General features: G+C 36.7%; 1 pseudogene; it reads right to left on the bottom strand.

The window, feature by feature from the left end:
- Positions 1-274: 274 nt before the first annotated feature.
- LOC110216133 (developmental pluripotency-associated protein 4-like) overlaps positions 275-27,583 on the bottom strand; it is a 127,578-nt pseudogene continuing 100,269 nt past the window's right edge.

Raw genomic sequence — 27,583 nt, 5'->3', positions numbered from 1 at the left:
ATTTTCACCTTTCTGTGTCCTGAGGGGGGTGTCCAAAACCATGTAATATGTGCACTTGGTTGCAATGTCAGGTCCTTTCTACCTTGTTGACTTGTAAGGACTTTTCCATCCTTATCAAAATCCTGGGTGGAAAGAAACTGTTTTCTGATGGAAACAGGGGCTACACCAAGGACTAACTGGGAAAGAAAATCTAAATTGAAGGAAGGAAAGTCACATTTATAAGTCAGTATCTTGAAGAAGTCAAAAACAGTCTTGTAGCCTTGGTCCTTTGTGGTTACCGAATATTGTCCATCAGGATTTTATTCCTGTAGACACATCTGGGGTACAACCAATTGTCTTCTACTTCTGGGGGTGGGAAAGAGCAGGTAGGCAATAATAAGAGAGGAATCAATATGTCATTTTCAGGTACGCAGGTCTGTCCAGTCATAGAACTCCAAAGGAGCTGAACGAGGGACATCATTAGTGTTAGAAACAAAATCTGGTGCCCAAAGAGGCACAGCAAGTTAGACAGACTCAGCAGGAGTGTAGCAGTGAAACATTTAATATGCTTCCCACAGGAAGTGGGTGTGGAACTCGAGATGAACACACACACCCTACAGAAGCAAGAGCAAACCTTATATCCCTATTCCCAGCCACAAGTCCCTCCTAGCTAACTTTCATAGGTAGAAGTCAGCACAGGTTACAGATTTCCTGAAATGCCCATCACATGTTCCCCTTGCTAAGTTTCAAGCATGTGTACTCTAAGTAAAGCTTAATCTTTGTCCTACTTCCAGCCTCTTCAATTAAACAACCAGTTTCACCCAATGTTAGCTGGTTCTTGAAGCTCCTGACTCAGAGCTACTTTTCTCTCCATTTCCTTATATGGAAATATAATAATTACTTACTTCTCATATTAGGAAAAGCTTCTCTGTATACTACACACCATCATGGTAAATTAGATTGCTTGGACCTAGTAGGCTCAGAAGATGTGGGCAAGGGTCACAACACCTTGGACTTCATTGTTGCCATGAGTCTGCTCCATGCTGCCATGCTGGCTGTCTGGACAAGAGTGGTCTTCATTGCCTCTCTTTTCTTTTTCTTATTTGTCAGTGTCTCTGCTGCTTTAGCCACCTCCTGACTTTCACTTGAAGAATCTTCAGTTGGAGTTTGTCTTGATTTTTATCCACCGGGTCTTTTCTTCTATGCTGGGAGTGTCTGGCTCAGAAGGTGACACATGTTCTAAAAGTCTCTTGTATAAAATGTGCTTCTGGCTATTTTGACTGGCACCAGGCCTGAAGATTATTTCGGGATGAGGTAGAGGGGTGAGCACAGGAGGAACATCACCATTCTGAGAAGATTTCTGAGGGGTTGAGGTAACTGTATTGGACTTTGTCTTTGGAAAATGTGCAACAGCTTCCTCAAGACTTCCTGATTGTTCCAGGGTAGATCCTTGGCTTGTTGCTTTCATCCTGGCCTCAGTATCTGCCATCAGCTTGGCCCATGCTACCATCACAGCTGTCCCATTTTCTCTCTGCTGTACATTGACCAGCATGGTCCCATGAACCATCCTGCCTTCCTTCATTTTGTCTATATTATTGGCCATAATGTCTTGTGGTTCCACTTCCTCAGAAGAGTTCTACAAAAGGAAGTACTAGTCCTTGACCCCCCGACTTGTTACTTTTACTTCTCTGGGTATCAGTTTCTTTGTTTGTAAAATGACAGATTCAACAAGATTTCCTTTCAACTCCATAATCCTCTGAGCCTAGGACCCTGGTCATTTAGTTTCTGCACTTCTGTTTCCTTATTTGTATGATGGAATCATTTTGAATTACCAATAACTTTTCTCCTTGCAAGCTGGTCTGCCTCCTCTTTTCCCAACTTTTTTCTTCCAAATATTATTTTTTTTAAAATAAAACAACAATTGTACATTTTCTTCTCCACTAGTACCCATTTAAAATATAAGCATTAGCTGCATAGAGTTATTTCTCTAGATAATCTGTATTTTATTCATGCTCTTCACAAAATGTTTATTTGCTAGTATTTATTCCTGTTTTGTTTCTTTTTTAAGTGTTCAGGATTAATTTTCTTATTGAATACATAGTATGTCTTTGTATAATGAGTACATCTCTGTCATGGACCCTTAACACTCACTATCCTAACTGGCTTGCTCATCCTAGCCTGCCTTCATATTGCAGGTCTGGTTTCCCAGAGAAGGACTGTCACCTAAGTGCCAGAGTCAAACTCTGTCAGGTTCCTGGGGAGACTCCATTGTGATAGAATATTTAACCTATACCTCTATTTACATAAAACCAATCACTCATAATGATGATGTTATTAGTTTAGCTAATTAAGCAAAAGTAATACTAACCAACATCTCACAGATGATCAGTATAAGCTAGTGTAGGGATATCTAGGAAATGTTGTAATAGTCAGTATGTTACAGTATACCCATCAACATGGGTCACATTCTCCCATTAGTGAATTCAGTATCTGGGACAGGGTTGTGGGGGCAGTATGGCTGTGGAAACACACAGAAATCTGACAGGAAGTATGAGCAAGGAAAACCCATGCACTCATAACTCTGGACTGCAGGACTATATATCATTGATCCATTCAAGAATATCTCCACCACAACAAGCTGCTTTTCTATGAACTCCTCTCCTTTTGGTCTTCACTAATCTTTTGGACAAATTCACTCCTGTTCTACTATTGAAGAGGCAGCTAGGTGGCACAGTGGATAGAGTGCTGGACCCGGAATCAGGAAGACCTGAGTTAAAATTGGGCCTCAGATACTTACTACCTGTGAGACCCTGGGCAAGTCACTTAAGACTGTTTGCCTCAGTATTCTCATCTGTAAAAGTGAGCTGGAGAAGGAAATGGCAAACTACTCCATCATCTTTGCAAATAAAACATCAAATGCAGCCATAAAGACTTGGACATGACTGAAATGGCTGAACAACATTTACTATTGAACTGATAAAGCATTGACAAGCCTTTTAAATTCATAATCACCCTGAAAATGGCACTTAGAAAGGTTTATGCCATTGTTTTTACTAGCAGTTCCCTTTACACCAGAGAACCACAAACTTCTCAAGTTTACTCTAGGCAATGCAGATAAGCCCATCCAGCTCTTCACTTAGTGGAGGTCTGCATCATTCAATTAGCTACCAACCAGCTGATCCAACAGCAAATCAGTGGCAAAATCTGTCTTTTCTCTTTCTACTTTTACCTCTCAAAACAAAGATGTAAGCAGATAGCAACAGATACCAGGGACCTCTGAAAGGCCTCCTGACTCTCAAACTATGGATGGTGCTAGACAACAATTCATATGTCTTCTAATGAGCTAATCTTGCAATTCAACCAATCATAAATAAGCAGCTGAAGCCTTCTTGTCAGCTAACTCACCTCCTACTGGATTTTTTCATCCCATTCCATTAGCTCTGGCTTTTCTAACCCCTGCTCAATTCCTCATTCAATCCATTGCTTCATCACCAACCAGATTCTTCTTCACTTTCAATGCCTCGAATCAGAGCCTTCTTATATTCAGTGACATTTTTTCCTAATTAAGTATACACTTACAAATATCCTTTTTTTTTTACTATTACTTATAAAAATTAACAGCCCCAATTTACTCATCCTATGTTGTTCAAAGTTATTTGACCTGTCATTTTGTGAATATATCCTCTTAAACCCTGAAAACAGTTAAATTCAAATTAGCTGAAAGATTACAATACCCTAGAGCCTTAGGAATTTTTTAATCTTCAAATGGATCCACTCAATATTCTGTGTCTCTGAAAACTGTTTGTTCACATTTTAATCTTATAAGTTTTTTTTTAATAAAATAGGTAAGATTTTTTTTGTCCCTTTTAGCCATCAGATTATTCAAATAGGAATGGAGTATCACCTTACCTGCTGTACAAAGTGACTTAAACCTTGTTGACTTTCTATCTTTTTTGTTCTATAAAGATGGAATGTAGTTTTTATTAAAGGTTCTTTTTCTGGCTCTATCAGCCACCAAACTGATCACCTATGAAATAGATACTATCTTATATTCATCTCAAATTCACCTTCAGCAAGTAAACTACTCACTTTTTAAAGGATAATATTTAAAGTGTTTAAGTAGGATTATATGTATCTTTATACTATCCCTTAGAGATGGCATTATGCTTATACCCTAGGCAGGTCAACTGAAGTACACAGAGTTTAATGAATCTCATGATTTCTTCAGACAATGACACGGAAAGGAAATCCGTACACTATTTCCCAAATCAATATTGTAACCACAACAATTGTTGCATTCTTTGTCATAGGACAACCCCCAAGTTTGACAGAATTGTTTCTTTTCTCTTGCTAATGGCTATTGAAATATAGGTGTCAAGGATTTGGAACCATAGCACCTGAGTTCTAGGCTTAGCCATAACACATCTTACCTAGCAAGTCACAGAACTTCTTGGGACCTCAATTTCATCATATCATATGTAAAATAGATCAGTGGTTCTTAACATAGCAACTATGAAACTTTTAAAAATGATAATTATTTCATCATAATTGGGTTCTATTATAACCCTATGCATTTTATTTTATGCATTTAAAACATTCTGAGTATGGGGTCCATACATCTCTCCAAACTGCTAAAGTGGCCTATGAAACAAAAAGGATTAAGAGTCCTTGGTTTAAATATACAATTTCTGAGGTATCATATGATGCAACTATAAGTGGGATCTGTAGTTGTATCCATGTGGGGGACTCTTTCTCCTGAAGATTGTAACTCATCTGTGATGAAGAAGATAAGTCCTGGGGAATTGTCTGAGGAACATAGAAATCAACTGAAATGCCCAGGTTCAAATAATTAGTAAATATTAGAGTATATGAATTTATTTCTGCCTGACTTGAAGCCCAACATTCTACTATGTTATATCACATCTTTCTAAGATCCTTCTCAGCTCTTAAATTCTCTGATCCTGCAGACCCTGAAAAAAATAGTTACAGAGAGATTTGGGGGAATATGCAAATAAAGCCTGTAGTGAGAGGTAGGATTCTGAAATATATAGATGCAATACCTTTGATGTTTGTTTACTTAGGCAAATTGAGTAATATATATATATATATATATATATATATATATATATATATATATATATATTCAAACAGTACAGGATAAAATTTTTTTTAAAAAATGATCCATCTATCTTGTTTGTAACATAAGATAAAATCTACAGAGGAAATAGTAATGGCTCAAATAACTGTTTTCTTGAGCTGCTAGATCACATCTGATTTTGAAAGTTTCAAGTTTCCAAGGGTCCTTATGCCTCCATTTTTTGAGTTAAAGATGGATGCCAGATGGACACCATCTGTGTCTATCATTAATGGACTAAAGATCCTCTGCAATAGGCTAAGGATTATGGCAGAAGCCACAAGATACATCAGAAATACATATGTAGTTAAAATCTAATCAAATAATTATCAGAAGTTCCATGATGAAGAGACAGTTAGAAAATCTGAATGTGATACTAAGCCGTCAAATAATGACAAACACTTTTATCAAATATTTAAAGACCCTAGGATAGCATCCTAGCAATATAATCAATGCCATTATTAGCTATCGGATGAAATTGAAAGCTAAACTTTTCTCAAGAGACATAGGGATGTTGTAAACCAGAAGTTAATTATACATGGTTTTATTATTAGACATTTATATAAAGTTGACAGTAGTATTTAAGAGTTCCAAGGCATGGACCTCATGGTGGAACAGGACAGCAGAATCCTCACTCATGCTTATTTCCTGAAATACTTGAGAGTAGCCCAAATTATTTGTATATGATATAAATAACTTAAATTCATATTTGACAAAAGAGTGTCTAAAAAGAAACAAAATTCTGATAGCACTTTTAGTATCATTAAATATGTAAACATTTATCAAAGTCTCTATGTAAATGTAAAAACCTAAGGCAAAATATTATTTAATTTAATAATAATTATGTGGCCTTTAAAGTTTGTGAAGTTCATTATACATATTCACTTAATTGAACCCGACAATATTCTTGTGAAGTAGCTACTACAGTTTTTATTATCTTCACTTTTACAGATGAGAAAACTAAAGATCAGAGGGTTGTCACATGGTTTCATGGTCAGGAAGTGCCAGAAGTTGTATGATTTGAATTAAATCTCCTATTTCTTTACTTAATTTGCATATTATGGAAATTTGATGCAATAGATTGACACTGAGTAAAATAGGGAAGCAGAAAGATTTTTGCAATAGATGAATATATATATATATACATATATATGTATATATATATGTATATGTGTGTGTATATATATATATATATATATATATATATATAATATATATATATATTGTATATGTGTGTATATATATATATATCAGTCCTGCCTCTGACATACAGCATATTGGCTATGTGACCCAGGGCAAGTCAAAATCTCACAATTTTCTAGTCAACTCTCTTATATTATACATTTAAGAAAAAGTACCAACATGCATATAGAATTTCATCACTCAGTAGATCCCTATGTCAATGAAGTTATAGGTCCAGAGCCTATCCCTATATTTATCAGTAAGTACATGCTAGCCAATATTCACTCAATGAATATGTATTGAAGCAGAATTTCAAGGGCCTTCAGCATTCTGTTTGAACTCCTTTATATACCTTTATATATATTTGCAGTTTATAAATATCATTCCTGAACTGTGGCATTCAAAATTAAACACAATATTCCAGCTATACTCTGACCAACAAAGAATGTAGAGGGACCATAATCTCCTTATTTCTGGTAGCTATACTTTTCAATGCAGCCTAAGATCACATTGGTTTTGTTTTTATTTTTGGCTGTCACATCATATTTCTGGTTCACATTAAGTAGTCAAATAAATCTACCATATCATTTTTAGATAACTATCTAACCATATCTGTCTCATGTCATAGCTGAGTTAAAAAAAATCAGCTTCACAACTGTGAAACTTCACATTTGTCTCCACTGAATTTCATCTTTAAAAAAAAAAGCACCATTTTTATTTGCACTAATAACAATACCAATCAAATATTGGTAGAGTTTTTATGGTTCAACAATTCATATAATACACACTGAATTTCATCTTAATGGATTCAACTCTATTCTGTAGCCTATCTCAAGTCTAACCTCAAGAGATGTATGATCAACCAATTAAATATTGGGAAGATGGATTGCATTCCCCCATCCCCATGATAGCCAATCATGGGAACTGCCTCCAACACAACCACACCTACCCTTATTCCATAACACTCACTCTGCCATCACCATCCCTTATGCAAACTAACAACTTTTGGCCTTTTGAACCAGACACTGGCATCCTCACACAGTTATCACCTAACCACTACCAGGCACCTACAGCAGCAGCTGTGCAAGTTGACATTCAGAAAATTCTCCACCCTGCTTTACCCTACCTGTCCTCAATCACCGTGTGGCTACAGAGCTGACCTGCTCTGGGACAGTGACCTCAGAGTAAGAACCTTGTCTCTATCTTTTTAACTTTGGTTGGAGAGAGTAAATCCTACTGGATACTGGGTATGAATGGATTGCAAAAGTTCACAAACTTCATTACATTATCTTTTTTCAAAAACACAACCCTCTTTGAAATTTCCCTAATTACAATCCAGTACACCACCATCATTACTCTTTCTCAACCCAACTAAAAAATCAAGTTGCTAAATGTTATTGGTTCTACCTCTACATCTCTCTCATATGTCCCTTTCTCTCTGTTCATACAAACATCCCCACTCTCACAGCCCCAGTTCACGCTCTCATGATCTCTCATCTAGACTATTGCAATAGTCTCCTAATTGGATTTACCTCCTGCCTCAAGTCTCTCCTCTCTCCACACAGCTGCCAAAATGATTTTTCAATGTGCAGGTTTATCCATATCACTCTTCTCATCAATAAACTCCAGTGGCTTACTAGGGACTTTAAAATCAAATGTTATGTCCCCCTTTCCCCCCTGTTTTTAAATGTATTTTTGTTTAAATTTTGGAATGTATACAATTATTACTATAGTCATACATGCATATACTTTACAAATAAGTAAACATTTCCATATTGTGTATACAGGCTCAAAATTTTTTACTGATGGGATTGATAATAAATTTTGTTAAGCTTGAATCCTCTCAGTCATCCAGTGTGTTAGCTGTCTCTCCCAGCTTTGTGTCATCTCCAAATCTGATAAGTATGCCATGTATGTCTTTATTCAAATCACTGATAAAAATGGTGAATAGCACAGGGTGAACCACACAGATTTCTGGAGCAATCCCCCAGAAGTCTCCTGTCGAGTGAAACAGAATCAGTAGTACTAGAGTTTGAGACCTGGCCCTACGATTTGTTAACCTTGTGACCTCAGGCAAGTCAATTAATCCTAATACTCAGAAGGGGTACCACCATCATCCCAGTTATGCAGGTTCATAAACTCAATATCATTCTTCATTCCTCAGTCTCACTCATCTCTCATATCCAGTTACTTGCCAAATCATTTTACTGTAGAAATGACATATTATCGCTCCATGTTATCTCTCATAAAAGGCCCCTTCTCTCCATTTACACAGCTACCACTCTTATTCAGAGTCTCATTACCCTAACCTGGACTACTGAAATGACCTAATTGGCCTCCTTGCCTCAAGTCTCTTCTCACTCCAATCTATCCTTCACAGAGTTGCCTCCAAAATCCCCCAGCTGCTATAATGATTTTCTTAAAATGTAGGTCTTACCATGTCACATTTCCCACTCAGAAATTCCAGTGGCTTACTATCACTTCTAGAACCAAAAATAAAGTTCTCTGACCCCTCCCTACCTTTTTTGTCTTCTTACATGTGTCTCTTCTTCACTTACTTTACAATGCAGCCACGGAGGTTTTTACATTGCTGTTCCTTACCTTATTTCCTTCCCTTTGTACCTTATACCTTGGAATTCTCTTCCTTCCGACCAACATTTCTTAGGACCCTTGGCTTCCCACAAAACTCAGCTCAAATGCCACCTTTTGTAGGAATCCTCTCTTCCGTGCCCAGATGCTAGTGAAACTCTAAGATTACATTTACTCTACTCTATTTGTATCTTGTATGTGCCTATTTATATACATGTTGTCTCCACTATTTGACTTGAAAGTCCTTGAGGGAAGGGTCAATTTCTGCTTTTTTCTTTCTATCTCTATTACTCGGCACTGTGGCTAGCCTATAGTAGGCATTTAGTAATTGCTAGTGTATTGGTTGATTGAATTAACTCTTCTGAGTCTTAGTTTTGTCATATGTTAGAGCTGGATAATTAGAATTTACCCACCTTGTGCTTTTGGATTAAATGACATCATGCCTATGAAAGTGATTTGCAAATAATAAATGTCTTACAAAATGTTATATATTATGAATCGATGCCACAAGAATCCAAATTACAAGGGTTAGTTTTGTATTACTTCCTGGAAGATGAATGGAATGTCATATTTGATCTTCTGGTATGTCTCTGATTTTCCATTATTTTGTTTCCATAAATGAAAGAAGTGAGCTTTTTGCCATTATAATATGGCTAGTTTAAAGTCATCATTTCTTTTTTTTTTTTTTTTTTTTAGGAAAATCACTACCATTACCAAAACAGTGTCAAGTATGGAGGTGATGAGCCCTGCAGAGTTATGAAAACATCGTGGATTTTATTATTGTAGTATTCCCCCGATTCACGTGTGGCTCCCACTAGTTTTAAAGGGAGCTACATCTGACAAGGCAAATGCATAGTATTTACTGGAAGAATTGAGCAATTATGTGCAGCGTGAGTAAATTACTGATACTATGGGAACCTTAATTGAATCCATTGCTAAACTCTTCTGTGTCTATATGTGCAGCCTTAATGGTGTGTAGGGCATAGAAAACTATGTCAGCATAGATAGCATTCTTTTTTTCTTTTTAGAAAACAGTAACAGTGAACCATGAGGTAATCTTGCACTAGTTAGAGCCTAAATAGAGTAAGATGTTGAATCTTGGGCTCCAAATCTTGAGAAGAACATGCAGAAATTGGAGAGGGCTCAGAGGAAAACTGCAAAGATGATTAAAGGGCTAGAAAATGGAATCTGGGAGGAAAGGTTAATGGAATGTTGATTATTTAGCTTGGAAAAGAAAAGATTAAGAGTGATTCAATAACTCTTTTCACGTACAGGTATACCTTAGTGTATGACACAGACATTTCCCTGAAAAGTTAAAACTAATAAATTGAGAAAGACAGATGAAAGTGCACCGTATTTGGAATCAACATACCTGAATTTGGATCCTCCTCTGCCACTTTCTAGCTCTGTGACCCAAGATGAATCATTTAAACTCTCTGAGTCTCCATTTGCTCACCTGTAAAATGTGGATAATAATATTTTCACTACTCGCATCACAGGGCTATTATAAGAAGCAATTGAGAAAGTATATATCAAGTGCCTGGCACAGAGTAGGTGCTTAATAAATGTTTATTGATTGGTTTATGATGGACTGTATACATTTGACCTAATATTAAAAAATGAGCATGAACAATTACATTTTCAATTCCAAGACTGACCACACCCAATGCTGATAATTATATCCATAAAGGGAGGACTATAGCAAAAGGCCAAGGTTGGGAAAAAGGATTTCCCTTTTTAGTAAGATCTTTTAAATTCTCTACTCTGTTTTCCTCAAGGTTCCAATATGTGTGTTTATGAATTCTCCTTTTTTTCCTGCATTCTCTTGGCTGAGGCTGGAACACAGTTAAAAATCACCCATAATCTTTAGAATCTCTTCCTGTGCTCTCTGGAAATCAGAACTGTGGATGTGTTCAATATACCAGGGCAAGTTTGACTTGTAATAATTATTTTTCACATAATTACAGATCTCTTGGATTTCTTGCAGGGGTAAGGAGAGATGTTTCCTCCTCACAAAGCTATTGCCTGAATTCATTCCCTTTCTTCAAGGCTTTGCTCAGGTACAAACTCTTCCATGGGGCTTTCTCTGATCAATGAGGCAGTTAATAAACATGTATTAAGAACTCTCTTTGTGCTTAGCACTGGAGATGCAAAACCAAAAATCAAACAATCCTGCACAAGTTGTTCATTCAACTCTAACAAATGGAACTCTATTCAAAATAAATATAGAGCAATTGGATATAATCACCCTTCTTGAATCTCTCATCCCAGTGGGCCTGAGCTTCTGTTTACTTGCTGTGCCTTGGTGGTGCATTGGATACAGCCCTGGACTTTTGGGGTCAGGAAGATATGAGTGCAAATCCTGCCTCATTTTCTGACCAGATGTGTGACCCTGGGCAAGTCAATTAATCTGTCTGCCTCAGTTTCCTTACCTTTAGGTGGGACAACAATAGCAACTATCTTCCAGGGTTGTTGCAAAGATAATATTTGCAAAGTGCTTAACACGGTATCTGGCACATAGTAGGTGCTTGATACTTGTTACTACCACCACCACAATTTATTGATTGCATCATGCCTGTGGAGCTATGTTTACTGACACTTTCTAGTTGTTTAACCTTGAGCTAGTCATTTTACTTCTCTGGACTTCATTTTCCATGTATATGTGTATACATATGAATATTTATATGTGTGTGTATACATTTTCACATATACATACATATATATATATATACACATACATACATACATACATATACGTGTGTGTGTATAGCTCTGTGTATCTATCTATATGAAAGGCTGGTGATCTTTGAGTTTCTTTCAGCACTAACCTCTCTGGGCCTCAATTTACTTAATAATATACATATATATGTGTGTATATACCTATATAGATATACATACATATACACACATACCTATACACGTGTATGCACATACATAAATATATGCATATATAGATACACACACATATGAAAGGCTGGTAATTTTTGAGTTTCTTTTGAGGTTTCTTTTGACGCTGACCTCTCTGGGCCTCAATTTACTTAATAATAATAATAATAGAAAAATAATAAAATAAAGTGAGATGCTTGGATTTGTTGAACTCTGGGGATGCTTTGCATTTTAGGCTAAATTCTAATCTTCTTGAAGTAATGATGACACCATACTGTTTTGGATTGCCTTGGTTTTGCTTTGGTAGATGTTGTTTAATTTGATGCAACAGAGTGTAGCCTTGTAAAATGGGGAGGCAAGAGAGAACAAATAAAAAAAATCCTTTGAAGGAATGCATCCGTAAATGCACATCAAGAATAAATAAGGACACAATGAAGATCTGATTGAGCAAAAGGAGAGCTTGCTCTATTGCATTTGGAAAATTGCAAAGCACCTTTAAGGACCCCAAATGTCTCCCAGAAACAAAGGTCCATTTAAAAAATACCAATATTATACTGGTGGTGTTGTATGGATGCAAGTTCTGAAACATTCAAGTTTTTGAAAACTTAAGTATGAATGTCTTGCAAAAACCAACGAAGAGGTGCATGGTAGACAAAAGTAAGGTCCAATACACAATAGATAAGGAGCTTTGAAGAAGAACTGAAGGAAAGAATGTCATCAAAGGAATGTATGATTGACAAATTAAGGGGGTCATGTTGCAGGAGCCAGGGATAACCAATGGATAGCCTGTGTGTTTCAGTTATATCCCACTTATATCAGAAAAAAAGCAAAGGACCATCAAACATTGTCTGGAACCCCTGTTGTGTCCATTGGAGGTTAAGGATAAGATCTGCACAGGGTGGGCAGGCCTTATTGGCTTGTGATCTCCACCCTTAGAGAGAAAAACCACATGATGAAATCACACATCCAATATAAATATTGAAGGGGAAAGAGGCAACTAAGTAGCAAAGTACCACAAAGAAGAATAGGTGGAGCAACATGATTGCTACCCGATTGTCTGACAGGAAACCCATTGGAAAAATGGGCCAATGAGCTCCATCTGGAAAGTTCAAAAGGGCAAGTTCCAAAATTGACCTCAGATTATTCCAAACAGGGATGCCATTTTAATCTGGAACGCTTACGGAAACATATGGCTCCTAGTACAGAAGGGATCATGGGCCAGGATAATCCTGGTTAAATATTATGTCAGAAAGTTTAGGTATAATTCAGTTTGGAACTAGGTACATTTCTTTTATATATATTTTGAATCATCTTTTCTGTTATATAGTTCTGAATTTGTGTGTTTTCTTTTTTGTTACAAATAAATCTCAAAAAATACTTTTATTGGAATCTGTGGAGACAAAGGGTAAAACAGTAAGCAAGAAGTGGATGTTAACAAACGACACAGAGGTGTCTTGGAGACAGTAAGGGAGTAATAGGATTAGGTATAACAGATCTCCTAATTCAGGGAGCCAAGCCAACTGAGGGAAAGTTCAGGAGGCTCATGCTTCAGCTTGGGGTTCATTGATCAAGGAATTTTAAAAGCAGTGAAATGTGAAGGGCCAAAAGGCATAAGTCCCCTGGACTGGTACACCGTAGGTGTCAAGGAAAAATGACTGGAAGTCAGAACCCTAAGGCCCAGTGCTGTATCCTTCACAACACCCTAGAAGATTAAAAATTCCATAGGGGCAAGTATTCTATCTTGTTCCATTCCCACCTTTCAAAATACTTCTCTTCCAACAATGCTCTACTCAGGTGAAACCTCCTTTATAAAGCTTTCCCTGATGTTCCGAATGAAAATACTCCTCCTCTTCAACTTGTTCTATTGACAAATGAGAGATATAAACCAAGTAGTTCTATCACATTTTTTTTATACACTTCAGTAATATGAAGTTTTGTTGAATGAATGTTAGAAGGATTTATGCGCCAGGCACCATGCTGAAGACTGAGGATCAGGGCCCAAAAGAAAGGCAGACCCTGCCCTCAGGAAGCTTACATTCTTACAAGGGAAGGCAACACACATAAATGAATGTTGGCCAGATAAATATTTTAGACTGGAAAGGCCCAGGGATGGTGAATATTATACGGCAATTAGCTGACTTACTATTTAACTGAATTACTATTAACTAATTAACTGAATTACTGTTCCCCAAACTAGAGGTTGAAAGAGTTGGTTGAGGAGTAACTGTTGTGAGGAAATTCTTTGTGATATGTAAAGTGCTATGTAAATGTGAATTTGTTGTTTTTTAATTTTATTCCATATTTGATGATGTGTTTGACCTTATAACACTTATGGTGAAAGAAATGATGAAAGTTGGTGTTAGTGGATAATGGTAATCTGTTTACAACTGTCATTTGCATGATTGTACCTGAAGAGACTATACAAATTTATTCTTAGCAGAATTTCATACTTTAGGTAAAATCATATGAATGTTACATATGTGTGTATGTGTATGTATATATATAAGCATATACATACATATATGTTTTTCATCAACAAACTATCCTTCATATAGGAAGATGATATTACTGAGATGCTTTTTGCAGGACATTAGTTTTGAGTTGTCAGTGCTAATAGATTCATCTTGAGCCAGCCATACTCTTTCTCCTGGTACCATTAAGTGACCAGCATCACACATCTGCTGGACAGCTGGATGAAGTTAGGGAACAATCTGTAGGCATGGAACTCATTTTTTTCCCCCCTCTGGTCAACATTTAGATCTCAACAGTGACTTCATCGTCATTAGCACCTAAAGATCTCTACTTAACTAAAGCAACTAATGCAGATTAGTCATTAGCATGTTCTAGATAAAACATAGTTTTTGAAAAAAAATATTTTTAATTATGAAATTAAGCATAAACAAGCATTTCAAGATACTAAGAATGGGAAAAAGGATTATAATGGATTGTGTACTTTGTTATTCAAAATTAGAAAAGAAATGAGTGTAGTAAGTCTAACAAAGTTGTTCTAACAAAATTGTTCTGTTTGTGTCTCATTCTGCACTTTTTCCCCCTTGTGCATTTACATACTTTAAAAAAAAATAAGAGAGGCAATGAAATGTGAAGAGAGGCAAGAGACTTAGTCTTGGTTTTTAACAATTAACAGCTCTATCATGAGCTGTTAGGAAACTAGATTGTTTCCTCATCTGTAAAATGGACCTAATGGCACATTATTTATCTGAGAGGAGGTCTGTTGCAAAAAAAAAAAAAACCAAATATGAGGTGTGATTTTTATAGAAGACAAAATAAGAATTTATTTAGTTTTGGGTGGGAAGAGAACAGGTTTGGCAGCCCAAACAAGCTGAAAACTTTATCAAAATGACAGATCATACAGTAAGTCCCTAGTGATTCTGGTCCTTAATCTGCTTTTTTTCTTTCTTTCTGTAATATGTAATCAATAATTGGAAGATTTGTCATTAAAATCATTAAACCAGATGTTTACCATTATGAATTTGAAACACTGCCTTTTTGTTACACACTTGGTGTGGTTATGTATTCCTTACAAGCCAAGACACAAAATTTATCGAGGTAAAGATGCTATTATTTGTCAGTTCTTTTTGAAATATCATAGTTTCACTCAATGAGCAATCCCCTATGACACAATATGAAACACACAGTTCATCATCTGAAAGACATATAGAATCACTATGTTCCTAGCACATTTCTAAAAAGTGACTGTCTCCTGTAAATTAAGCCTCTTTCTATTTCTCAACAATGAATGGCTTTCCTCAGTGAGAAATCAAGTTCATTATCTGATCATTTCCCAAAGTATTCTCTAAAGACCTTGCACAACTTTTTCTTTGAGATGCTAGATGGCACTGCTAGTCAAGGCTTTGTCTAGTACAACTGGCTTTCATAAAAGTAATTCTACGTGCTATGAAAGGACATGTAAGATATGATTTAATCTCAGAAGTAAATGTATTTGGAGAGTGGGAGGGTTCACAGTGAACTCATAGTAAAATTTCTTTAAGACAGTGACTCAAATAGGGGTCCTTTAAAAGAAACAAACTTTAAAGCAACACTGGGATGCAGGCAGGGCCAAAAGAAGATTTGCAGGCCAATCATTTTGAATTGTCAATTAGTGGAATGAATATAATAAATAGATTTGAGGGTACATTCCTTTTTGTTCATTTTTTTAAAGGACAGAAGATGGGAGGAAACCCAAGAGGAACCTAAATACAGTTTGTAAGAATCAATAGCACCATATATAAGATGTAGCATTTATTTTCCTCTGAGCACAGAATTTTCCATAAAAGGTACATGGGGAATGTCTTTCCCTCTTACTTTCCCCTGAATCCTTTAGCCCTTGAGATAAAACCTCAACTTCCTCTTATTTTATTGGAATTTTGCTGAATCAAAACAGCATCCTGTTCTCAGGTAATTTATGTTGGCCGCTGCTTAGACCTGAGTAAATGGGTATGGTTTTTGTTAAAAAGCAATAGCTTTACACCCCAAGGGCGATTAAAAACCTGCACTCAAAGAAATTTAGGAACCTGCGGTCCTTCCTATGCTGCGTAAAGATTTGTGTCTTGAATAAGTTTATACAATGTTATTGTCTGTTCCTTCTCTATGTTTAGTTAGTATCAAATGCCCCTCTTTTGTTTATTGTGCAGTAAGCTCACAAAGAAACTGCAAATTCTCAGCCTTTTGTGTGGACGTTTGGATAGCCTGCCCTAAGGTTCCGATCATCCAAATGGAACCTTCAGCATTCTGACCACTGGCTGGGTCACTGGCTAGGCCTTCAAAACTCACCTGAGTAACTCGAGAATTCCCTTCAATCTCCCTCTTTGATTTGCCTTTCACAGGCCAGTACTTTTTATTTCTTCTCCTCTGTCTGCTATCATGTTAACAAGCAAAGGAGAATCTCAGCAGCTCATTGACAGCATAATAAAATGGGATTAGAATTTCACTGTCTGAAGAATGGCTTACTTTAGGGCTTTCCACTCAGACCGGGGCCTGTGTGTGCCTCAGTGATCAAAAAACCCAAACAGAGATAGCTAGCCACTAGGAATCTTCTCTCAAGTCGCCTGACCATGATGGACAAAAACCCCTCGGAGAGACTTGCAAGTCCAAACAGCCCAGCATCTTTCATGTCCCGGCCATGACACCGAGACCTGGCCCCTGCTTGGACTTTTTTTTATCCAATTAATAACTGAGGCCTCATTTGGGCTTTCAGATTTTTGTTGGAAGGGATGCAAATGATAAATGTTTTGCAGCTAAAGAATGAATTCCTGCTGTTTCCTATTAGGAGTCTATTGCAAATGTATTTGTTCACAAGAGGAATGTTCCAAAAGTCCTCTGTGCTGCTTTCCCGAGGTGAATGCTGGGCTAACTACCCCTCGGCTACTGGAGACTCTAGCACCTTCCACAGGCGTCCTTACTGGATGTAAATAAAACTTTATAAAGACTAGAAAGACAGAGATGTTTGTGTGAGAACATTCCAGCCCAGCATAATGGAATATTGTGACAAAGAACCTCAAGTTAATATCTAATCTAAAATACACGGGGAGTCTTTGATCCTTCTAACTAGGCTGACCAAAAAGGCTAAAGCAAATTGTCTTAATTGTGTTTATATTTTCAAACCACATTTTCCGTATACAATTAAGTTACTTTAAAAAAATCTGTAATTGAAGGGACTTGTCTTTAATAATAAGGTCTGGGTTTATTTGATTAAAATGTGATTTGGCTTAGACAGATGTCTAATGTTGTTTTCATTAACCCAATTACATTTCCTTTGCTGTGATATTGGCCTGTACTGGATCCTATGTGCATGAATTTCACTGTGGATCATCAAGTGGCCAGTCAACAAATGGATTAATTCCTCCTAGAATAAATATCTTGGAGTTTTGTGAGTTCTGTTTCTCAGTCCTTCCTTATTCTGCATAATTTAGACACCAGAGAAGTATGTGGCATATATGAATAATGTATATGTGTATTGGTTTGCATGTGATGGAAAGCTGAGCAAATAAAATGGCTTTAAAGTGGTCTATATATTATTAATTATTGCAACAGAATGACTCTTAAATTGCAGAGGTCACTTTATCAGAGACATGAGAACTAAAGAATTTTTGCAACACAACAGCACATCAGTTTGGTACCAGATTATGTTCTTCGGCTGGCCTCATTCCCCAGCATTCAAATCCAGGTCAGTGCTGCTTTCAAAGGCAAAAAGCATGCTAACGAGCAGCAAACAAGCCTTAAAAGAATTTTCTTCTGTCCTATGTCCATGAACTGTCATAGGGATCACATACTATATTCAGAGGATTTCAGCACTTGACGTTTTTAGTAAGACCAGTGTGGCATCCCAATATGTTATTTCATACTATAACAAATGGAGTGCATATTAAATGATCCAGAGTTGGGTTTCTGTTTTGCTTTGAGAATCAGAAAAGACCTCAGCAATCATCTAGACCAGGGGTTCTTAACCTGAGGTCCATGGATTCCCAAGGGGACTGTGAATAGTTTTCATGAACTTGAATATGAAAAAAATCACATATTTATTTTCACTAACCTCTAACTGAAATTGAGCATTTCCTTCAGCTACGAATACAGGCAGCAAACCACAGTAGTATTAGACTTCACCAGAATACCAAAGGAGTCCATGACAAGAAAAAATATATTAAGCACTCCTGATTTAAGCCAAAGCCTTCATTTTACATATGAGTCATAATTGCTACATTTGCAGAAGGGGATACTGAGAATATGGAATCTTTTTGACTTGTACAAGGTCACAAAGCTAGTTAAATAGCTGTAGAGCCACTACTAGAACTCAGATCCTCTGAGTCCCACTCTGAAAGTTTTCTGTCCCCACAGTGAACTCTAAGAAATATGTAAAACTTAAGTTAACACATGCAAAGGTGATAGATTGGCCAAGTTGGTGCTAATTGTATGTGGCTTTAGTATTATGAAAAAGCATTTCTGAGTCAAATTTGTTAATTTGTTTTAATTGTGTGAAGGTTAATTAGTATCCAAGCAAATCAGATGCTTTATCCCTCTTTAATACTTTCATCTCAAGGTGATAGTTGCCTGAGGTTGCAATGTTTTTGATTAACTCTACGTGATAATGAAAGCCATGAGAACAGCTCCTGCAGGAGCTCTCTTTCTGATGTTACATATAAAACGGCGGAAGTCTGACAATATTTAATGCTCAGCTCTGTGTGTGTGTATGTGTGTGTGTGTATGTGTATCTTTTTGAGACCAGACCTCAAACTCATTACGAAAGTGGGAGGAATTATTTTTACTTAATGTCCTTACTATTTTATAAGGTGTGTCAAGGGGAAGAGTTCAATCATTTTATTGGGGTGAAGAAAGAACCTAAGAGGACTACCAAGTCAGCCTCTGTTCTCAACTCCACCACTATGACAAAGGACTGATAGTCACAATGGCAAAAAGATATGCAGCACTGAGGAATGAAGGAAGTGACAGTAATGAGATCTGAATGATTGGCATTGTGGAACAACTTCTACCAGTTTGGCAATCCACCTATAATTTAGCAGATAAATCCAAGAGAGTTGCCTCAAGTGCATGAAGTTAAGTGTCTTGCTCAGGGTCACATGGCACATAAGAGTCAGAGGCAGGATAAGAATACAGGTCTTCCTGACTTCAAGGCCAGTATTCTATCTGCCACCCAAATTACCCCCAATCATCATGAAAATATGCTATAAATATGCAGAATTTTACAGTTTACAGAATATTCTATGTGTATGATCTTTGTCATGCTCACAAAAGTAGTACATGTAGGTAGCTGCTCCAAGTTCTACTAATGAAACAGCTCATGTGGAAGAGAAATGAGATTTGGTCTGCTTAGCCTCAGAAGTACAAGTAGGATAAATTGATAGAATTTGAGAAGAGGCAGATTTTGGCTTGATAGAAGGCAAAACTACCTAAGAATTAGAGCTATCCAGAAGTGGAAAGGGCTAAAAGTCAGGAGGCAGTGGGTTCCCACTCACTAGAAGTCTTCAAACAAAGGCTGGATAAACAACCACATGTTGAGAATTTTGGAGAAGAACTTCTTGGTCAGGTATCAGTTGCACTAGATGACCTCTAAAGTCCCTGCTAACGCTGAGATTCTGTGATCCTACACACAACTGTTCGAGTTAAGCTAAGCCCTGTTGATCACTAGGTTTGCCTTGTGTTCCTTATGTTCTGAGCTAGAGGACTTTTACTGCAGGCAAAAAATAACTAAGTGGATAGGGTTGCCAAAGACAGCTGGGGGTTAAGAAAACAATAATAATTCAGTTGTCCAGATGCGGTGTAAGGCTAACTAGTGGGAGTTCACATTTTTCATGCAGCTTCTATTAGGAGATGGTCATTTTGATTATAGATGCTTATCATGTGAAATTGTTAAGACTGTAGGCAGAGCTAAGACTTTGTTATACAGTAATTCCTATAACTAATGTAATTAAAAGGAAATGTGAAACTGTCCAGAAAAGGAAACTGTAATTTCTCTGCTGTGTTAGTGGGTGCCACCTTCAAGTTTTGTATCTGCCAAGATGTGTTTCTGAATCCAAAAGGGAAAATAAATCTACGAACTAGTCCATTAAATTAGCCTTTTATTAACTATGGAATAAAAAGATCATAGTGCTAGAGCAGGAAGGGACCTTGAAAGTCACCTAGTCCAACCCCCCCTCATTTTATAGATGAGGAAACAGAGGCCCAGTGAGGTAAAGTGACTTGCCCACATAGAGAGCATGCGGCAAAGCTAGGATTAGAACCCAGATCTTCTGACTCCAAATCTCATATTCTTTTCATTGCTTCAAAGAAAATCATTTGTGTGTGTCTCAGTTTCCTTAGGGGAAGCTAGGTGGTACAGTGGATAGAATACTGGACCTGGAGCCAGGAAGACCAGAGTTCAAATCTGGCCTCAGACAATTACTGATTGTGTGATTCTGGGCAAGTCACTTAACTCTACCTCAGTTTCCTCATATAAAATGATCAGGAGAAGGAAATGGCAAACCACTCAGTATCTTTGCCTAGAAAACCTCAAATGGGATCATAAAGAGTCAGATACAACTGAAATAACTGAACAATAATAATAGTTTCTTTACAATAAAGGGTTTTTCCCCAATAGATATAAAGGATATAAACAGCTTTTAAAATAATTGAAAATTATTAATAGCCAAATGAAACCTTGTACCAAATCATTAAAAGAAACAAAAATCAAAACAAATCTGAGGTTTCATTTCATACCCCCAAATTAGCAAAGATGATAGAAGAGGAACAAAGTTAATGTCAGAGGGGCTGTGGAAGAGAGTCATGACAACATAAGGTTGGTGAAGCTGAGGATTGGTTCAACCATTATGGAAATCAACTTAAAATTAATTTTAAAAATGATTAAATGTGCATGCCTTTTTGACCCAGAGATCTAAAGGAGGTCAAAGAAAGAAATAAAGGTCCTATGCATTGTAAAATACTCATAGCAGAACAGAACTGGAAATAACATGTATGTAAACTGATAAGAGTATTACTGCATACTATGAAGTGACAGACATAAAGAATTCAGAAAAGCATGAGAAGAGTTATATGAATTGATGCTAAATGAAGTAAACAAAACCAGGAATGTAAAAAAAAAACATTTTACAGAGAGTGCATCACAGAAAGTGGGTCCCAGAGTATAGTGGGATTTCTTTTGTTTATGGGTTGGACTAGATGAGGGCCAAAGTCCCTTCCAACTCTCAACTTACATGATTTTGTTGTATACACAAGGTGGGGAACTATGGGTGTGGAATGCTGCATATGCTGTTAGCTGTGATGGATGCATTGATAATTGGCTTTGTTGTGCATCTTTATTTTTATAATCTTTGTTATAAAGGAAGAATTACTCAGTAGAGTAGAAGAGAGAGCTATATTTGGAGGTGAATGGGACAAAAAAGAAAAAGCCAATAAAACAAACAAATAATAATAACTAGCATTCATATAGTACTTTAAAGTTTGCAAAGTATTTGAGAAATATCTCATTTGATTCTGACAAGAACTGTGAATCTGTGAAGTGCTATTATGATCTACATTTTTACAGATGAGGAAACTGAGGCTAAAAATGTTTAAGTGTCACAATGCTACTGAGGCAGGATTCCAACTCAAGCTTTCCTGAATCCAACATCATTACTCTATTCACTATACCACTACCTAGAAAGGTTTGGATTACAACACAGAATCAAAACATTGGAAGTGACTTCAGAAGTCACTTAATTGGCTTACTTAGTGTCCACGGTCTCATCCAGTTCTTAAGTTCTAGGATTGTAACAACAGGAGCTTACTTTACATCTTTGTTTCTAAGAAATTTTCTACAACATTACTTATGTGACTGTATAATCAAAGAAAATGCTACTACATGCAGTAGCTTGATCTTAATGATCAGAATCCAGAGAAAATATCCACTCTGTACTTTTTAAATTGACTGTATCACAAAGTACAGTCAATTCACAACTTTTAAGAATGTTGCTCATTTGAATGATCAGTGAAAACCCACATTATAAAAAGTGATCTCGTTTACTGATACAGTGATTTAAATTCATTAATGCACCTTTCTTTGATGTTTTCATTATCTGAGTACCATAAAGCATTCACTTATGCTTTTAACTATCTCAGAGTTTCTAATGCACTTTGACAGATGTCTATAAAGCATGAGGTTAATTTTTCTAACTTCATTAAAAAATCCATTTCACACAGGTTGCGTCACAGAAAGTGGGGCCTAGGGTATATGATGCAGATGTGTATATCTAATGCACAACTGGAGGAGCCTATCTTCCATAGAAGAAAACCAATAAGGCAATTTAAAAAAAAGGAAAAAAGTCAAGACACTTCTTCCATCAGGAACAAAATAATAAAATAATGAACTACAAAGCTGTTAAATTAGACAAACTGGTGTCATTCTAAAGAAAACCATCCTAGCTCATTAAAGGCTAACATCTGAAACCACTAAGTTATCTGTTCCTTACACTGCAATACTCACAAAGGTGCTAAATTGTAGGGATCAAATGAACTCTTCATACATTTAGACTGTTTTATCTGAAAGCTCAACATAAATGTTCAGAGTAAGATCATTTAATTTGAAAAAGTGTTTGAGAATACTGAAATAATATATATTTCTTTACTGTGGCCAGACTTTAATGGCAAACAGACAGGATCACTGACAAATCCTAGTTTGTGCCCAGCTGGCACACTCCCACAGGGAACCAGGCCACTTATCAACACAGTCACACCACTCACTGGAAAGAAAGCTCCTGATTCTTAGAAATAAATCTATTACTTTGTCAATTTTTAGCTATTGGTATTACTGCTAAGAATAATCCAATTACAAGAATCAATATTTTAAGAACATTTGATACTAATTTAGAACCAACATTTAAGAAATGTAGATGACATTAAAATACCCAAACCAATTATTTTGTAAATATTTAGCTTTCCAATAAGGTTTTAACCAAATAGCCGACCACGTGATGAAAAACAGCTGTTTCTATTTGAAATCATGCCTACTGAATATTTCAAACCACTTTTATTTAATCTCCTGTTTGTTTTGAAAACATTACATTTCACCAAGTTGGGGGGGGGACTTCTGTTTTGATATATGCTGCAACTTTAAATATAATCTCACACTTTTACTAAGTTACATTTTTACCTGAAAGAATTACTGAAAATTTTATCCAAAATACAAACTGAACCAAAATTAAACAGAATAGGAAGATAATAAATGGATTTTAATGTGAGGAATAAACTTGTAACATTAGACATGGATTGGAAAATTTCTGAAAATAGTGAATGAAAGAGCTGAAAGCACTTGTTTGTGTTTTCTATTCACTAGAAATTGTTTCCACAGGTTGATTTTAATTTTTGATTGCATATTGGACCCACTAATTGCTTTCTCTGAATATATACATCTGAATGTTCTGCCTATGTATATTACACATACTCACAAATACCTAGTTGATTTGAACTTGATTAATATAATACCACATCATTCTACTTGTTCAATCCTGCCATTTGTAAACAAAACAAAAGCAACAACAATAATATTTTTTTAAAAGCTGTATCAGTAGAGAAGGCTATTACTACCACTCAGTATCCTAAGAGAAAATGAGGTTTTTTTGGCCATCCACTGTGGTTTGCCTCAGCGGAGAAAGGCAGTAGATACTAACTAATGTTGCTTGTGAGGATTTTTTTTTCTTTATAGCCTTTGGCAGGTGCACAGTTTAACTTGTTTTTGAAAGCCTTCATGGGCAGTAGCTCAGGTGTGGACAGTGTCCATAGGAGTGAAATACAACAACATTTTTTGAATTATGCAAATGGAGACAACAGCGAGCAGAATCTGCTTCATGAAATGGAACATTGAAAGATGAGTCAATTGCAAAGTGTCATTTGAAGTACTGATCTCTTCTTAATTTTGGCGACAACTAGGCAGAAATTGGGAAGAAAAAAAATGGGACATTTCTCTTTAAGTTACAATAGCCATTATTTATTTCTGCTGCCATGATTTGTTAATAGGAGAAATGCAGTTCAATTTTCAGCATATTCTAGACAGTTACAGATAATCTGCATTTGGGCTTCCTCCATTTGCACCGTTTTCCTCTTTTTCTTCCTGGGGTGCTTATTTTGCTTAAGAGTCCTGTCAAGCTCTTTCTGAACACATTATTACTCCCTGCTCCAGCTTCTGGCTTCTGTGTTTCTAATCAGGGTATCCATTAAACAGTCACTGGGGTTATTGTTTGGTTATGTTTGCAGTTAGTAGCTCTTAGCTTTATCTGCTCAGTGGTGGTTTACAAATTCTTGCTAATGCTAAATTAGAACAGTAATTTCTGCCGGCTTCTACAGTTCTTTTTCCTCCCCCACCCCTTCCCCTTGCTGTGAGCCTGGTGTGGGGGAGGGGGAGTGCCCTGCCAGGGGATGAAAAGCTTTAACATACTCACCCTGTGGGACTGAGGTTAAGGAAGATCACAGTTGTCTCGCCTGGGGATCTGGATCTCATTAATGTCACCAAGTTGCACTGAATCCTCTGTGGCAGTAAGCTGGACTCTTCCTGCTGTTAACAGGCCTTAAAATGAACTGAAGTTCACCAAACTTTCTGCAGCTAAATAAACCCCCGCGGGTTAATGGAAGAAAAAAAAATGTCTCCACCCGCAGAAGAGTGGGACAAATGGGATTGTGTTAGGACTACAACTCCATGCAGCTGTTTGATGTCTGCAAGGAGACTCAAGGGCTAAAGAATATAATTTGGAGGGCCCTCCTCTCGCTCATAACCTGCCTTCCCAAATAGACCCTAAATAAAGCAAAGCTGAAGTGCTACTCAGATGAGCCTTCCCTACTGTCCTTTTTCTCTGGAATCATTCTTGCTATCTGAACCATATCGAGCCCTGCCTTTGCAACCTAGTCCGCGTCCATTATATTTCAAGTGAAAAGGGCACATCCAGAAAAAGAATGTAGAAGGATTGTTAATTGCTAGACCTTTAAGATACAATATTAAAATGGACTCGGAAGGATTTTCTTAGGTTGCACTTAAGGCTTTACTGAAAACAAAGGTGCCTTCCATAGTAAATGCAATGCAGCCTGCCTGATATGCTAGAGTATCTTTTTTTTTTTAACCTGACCTGTGGTTTCATAGGAAGAGGACACTCCCCTCCGTAGCTGTGATCATCTAAGATCCATCTGTGATCATCTAATAGAGTTGCCTGTGGCTTGGAGAGGATCAGTAACCTGCCCAGAGTCCCACAGCCAGGCTGTCAGAAATGGGACTTGAAACCATACCGTCCTGACAAACTACTGTCTTTCTGCTTCTTACGTAAGAAATCCAAGTAACTCTAATATTGACAAAAGAGAAGCCCAGACCCTTTTGGCATGTCTTTTTTTTTTTTTTAGAAAAACCAGGTTGTGGATCAGATGTATACCTAACAGCTTCGATGTAAATATTACTCACAAAACAAAAGAGGCTAGATTTTTTTTTACGCTGAAAAGGTTTTTTTTCCCCTCCCTAAATGAATAGCAAGGATTATTTGGTCTAAAAATTCTTGAGCTAAAAAAAGATCAACCTCACCCCCACCCTAACTACAAACATTTTAGTTAAGTCCAAAATGAAGCCAAATAAGAAATAGTCCCTTGAATGGGTGAAGTATTTGCCATAATTCATAATTATATTATTGCTGGAAATAGATTACCTCTTCAGAGCACAAAACAAATACATACATACACACATTACATATATACATGTATATATACATACATATATGTGTATGTATATGAAATTTTGCGAGGCAGAAAAAGCTAGTAACTGGGGTTCTAGAGATTCTCTGCTTCAGCTATGACATCCTTGTTCGACTGCTATTACCCAGAGTTCAGGGAAGAAAACCTTGCTTTAAAAGAAAGTCACTGTCCAGCCTATCGAGTTTTCAACTAATGAGACTCTTTAGACAAATTACTGGCTTAATGCCCATCAATCAGCAAGCTGAATACAAGGACAGCCCCTTGCACTAATTGGAAAGGAGGCTAATCTGAATTAGGGGGCACTATGAATGGGAGAATGCTTTTGGAGACACATAGTTTAATTACTTTAATGTACATATCACAACTAGAACCAGGTGAACAAAGTCTACCTTTTAAGCTGTTGTCTAGTTTAAGTACTGAATGAATGAATATTTCCTTCTGTGGTACTCCCTGCACTGTGACTTTTGTACCACGCTAGCAATCACCATTAACCAGGTAGGGCTTACGCCTACTGTAATAAGCCCTGTGGAGTCTACCAAAACAGAACATAACAGAAATGAAAGGTCTCAAAGACTGACAGGCTTCAGGGAAATAGTGGCAAAGAGCTCAAGTACCTCCAGATCTATGTATTAAACAGTGGAGCACCTGTTTAGTGAAGACTTAACATTGACCTATAATTAGCATATCAATTGTTTGTATGTCAATGTTGCTTCAAAAGGCTTGATGATGCTTGAAAACAGGCTGTTTCTTTCCCCTACATAAGGCAATAAAGCGTTCCTTCTTCCAACAACTCTTGTTTATTTTTAATCTGTGCAAGGACTTACTATGGAAAGATAAAACTCAGTCTATCCTCTTTTAGAATGATCATAAGTGAGTGGAAATAAACAAATGGTATTACACTATATTCATATTTACTCCTAAGATTAAGATTCAGGGCAGGTTATTTTGGAATAGATGTTTTTCTGACTTTGCATTTCTTGCATCCAGGGATGTCTAGATAGATTGAAAAACAACAAAACAACTCATTCATAGAATGCCTAATATTTACAAAGCATCTTACCCACAAGAGACCTGCCTGTCAGGTAGCCTGTATAAGTTTGATTATCTTCACTTTACAGATGAAGAAACTGAGGCTCAGTTAGTTGAAGTACTTATAGTCACATGGCCAGTTAATGTCAGATTTAGTACTCAAATTCTTGAACTGAGGTCCATTGTTCTTTCTATTATATCGTGTTGTTTGTCACATAATATTAAAGAAAGGTAATTATTCTAATGTTTCCAATTACTCTTAAAGTAAGGGATTTGAAAATACTAGGAAAATGTTCTTATGTCATTTCAAAATAATGGATAATTATATAGGTGGGCAACATAACACAATTAGCTAGGCAAGAGACGCAGAACCAAGGATGTAGAGTCCTATTTCTTCATGACTTAAGACATGCTAAAGCTTCTGTCTCTTCACATGTAAAATGCAGAAAGGGCCTATGGGGATAATAATGCTTTGTAAGGATATTATGATCATTCATTTATTCAACTTATATACATATATGTACAAGTATATATAAATGTGTGTAGATGTTTGCA

The sequence above is a fragment of the Phascolarctos cinereus genome, unplaced genomic scaffold (genome assembly GCF_003287225.1).
Source record: "Phascolarctos cinereus isolate Bilbo 61053 unplaced genomic scaffold, phaCin_HiC Scaffold_4;HRSCAF=312, whole genome shotgun sequence".
Lineage (NCBI taxonomy): Eukaryota > Metazoa > Chordata > Mammalia > Diprotodontia > Phascolarctidae > Phascolarctos > Phascolarctos cinereus.
The sequence above is the reverse complement of the archived record's forward strand: the minus strand, read 5'-3'. Positions and strand labels throughout refer to the sequence as shown.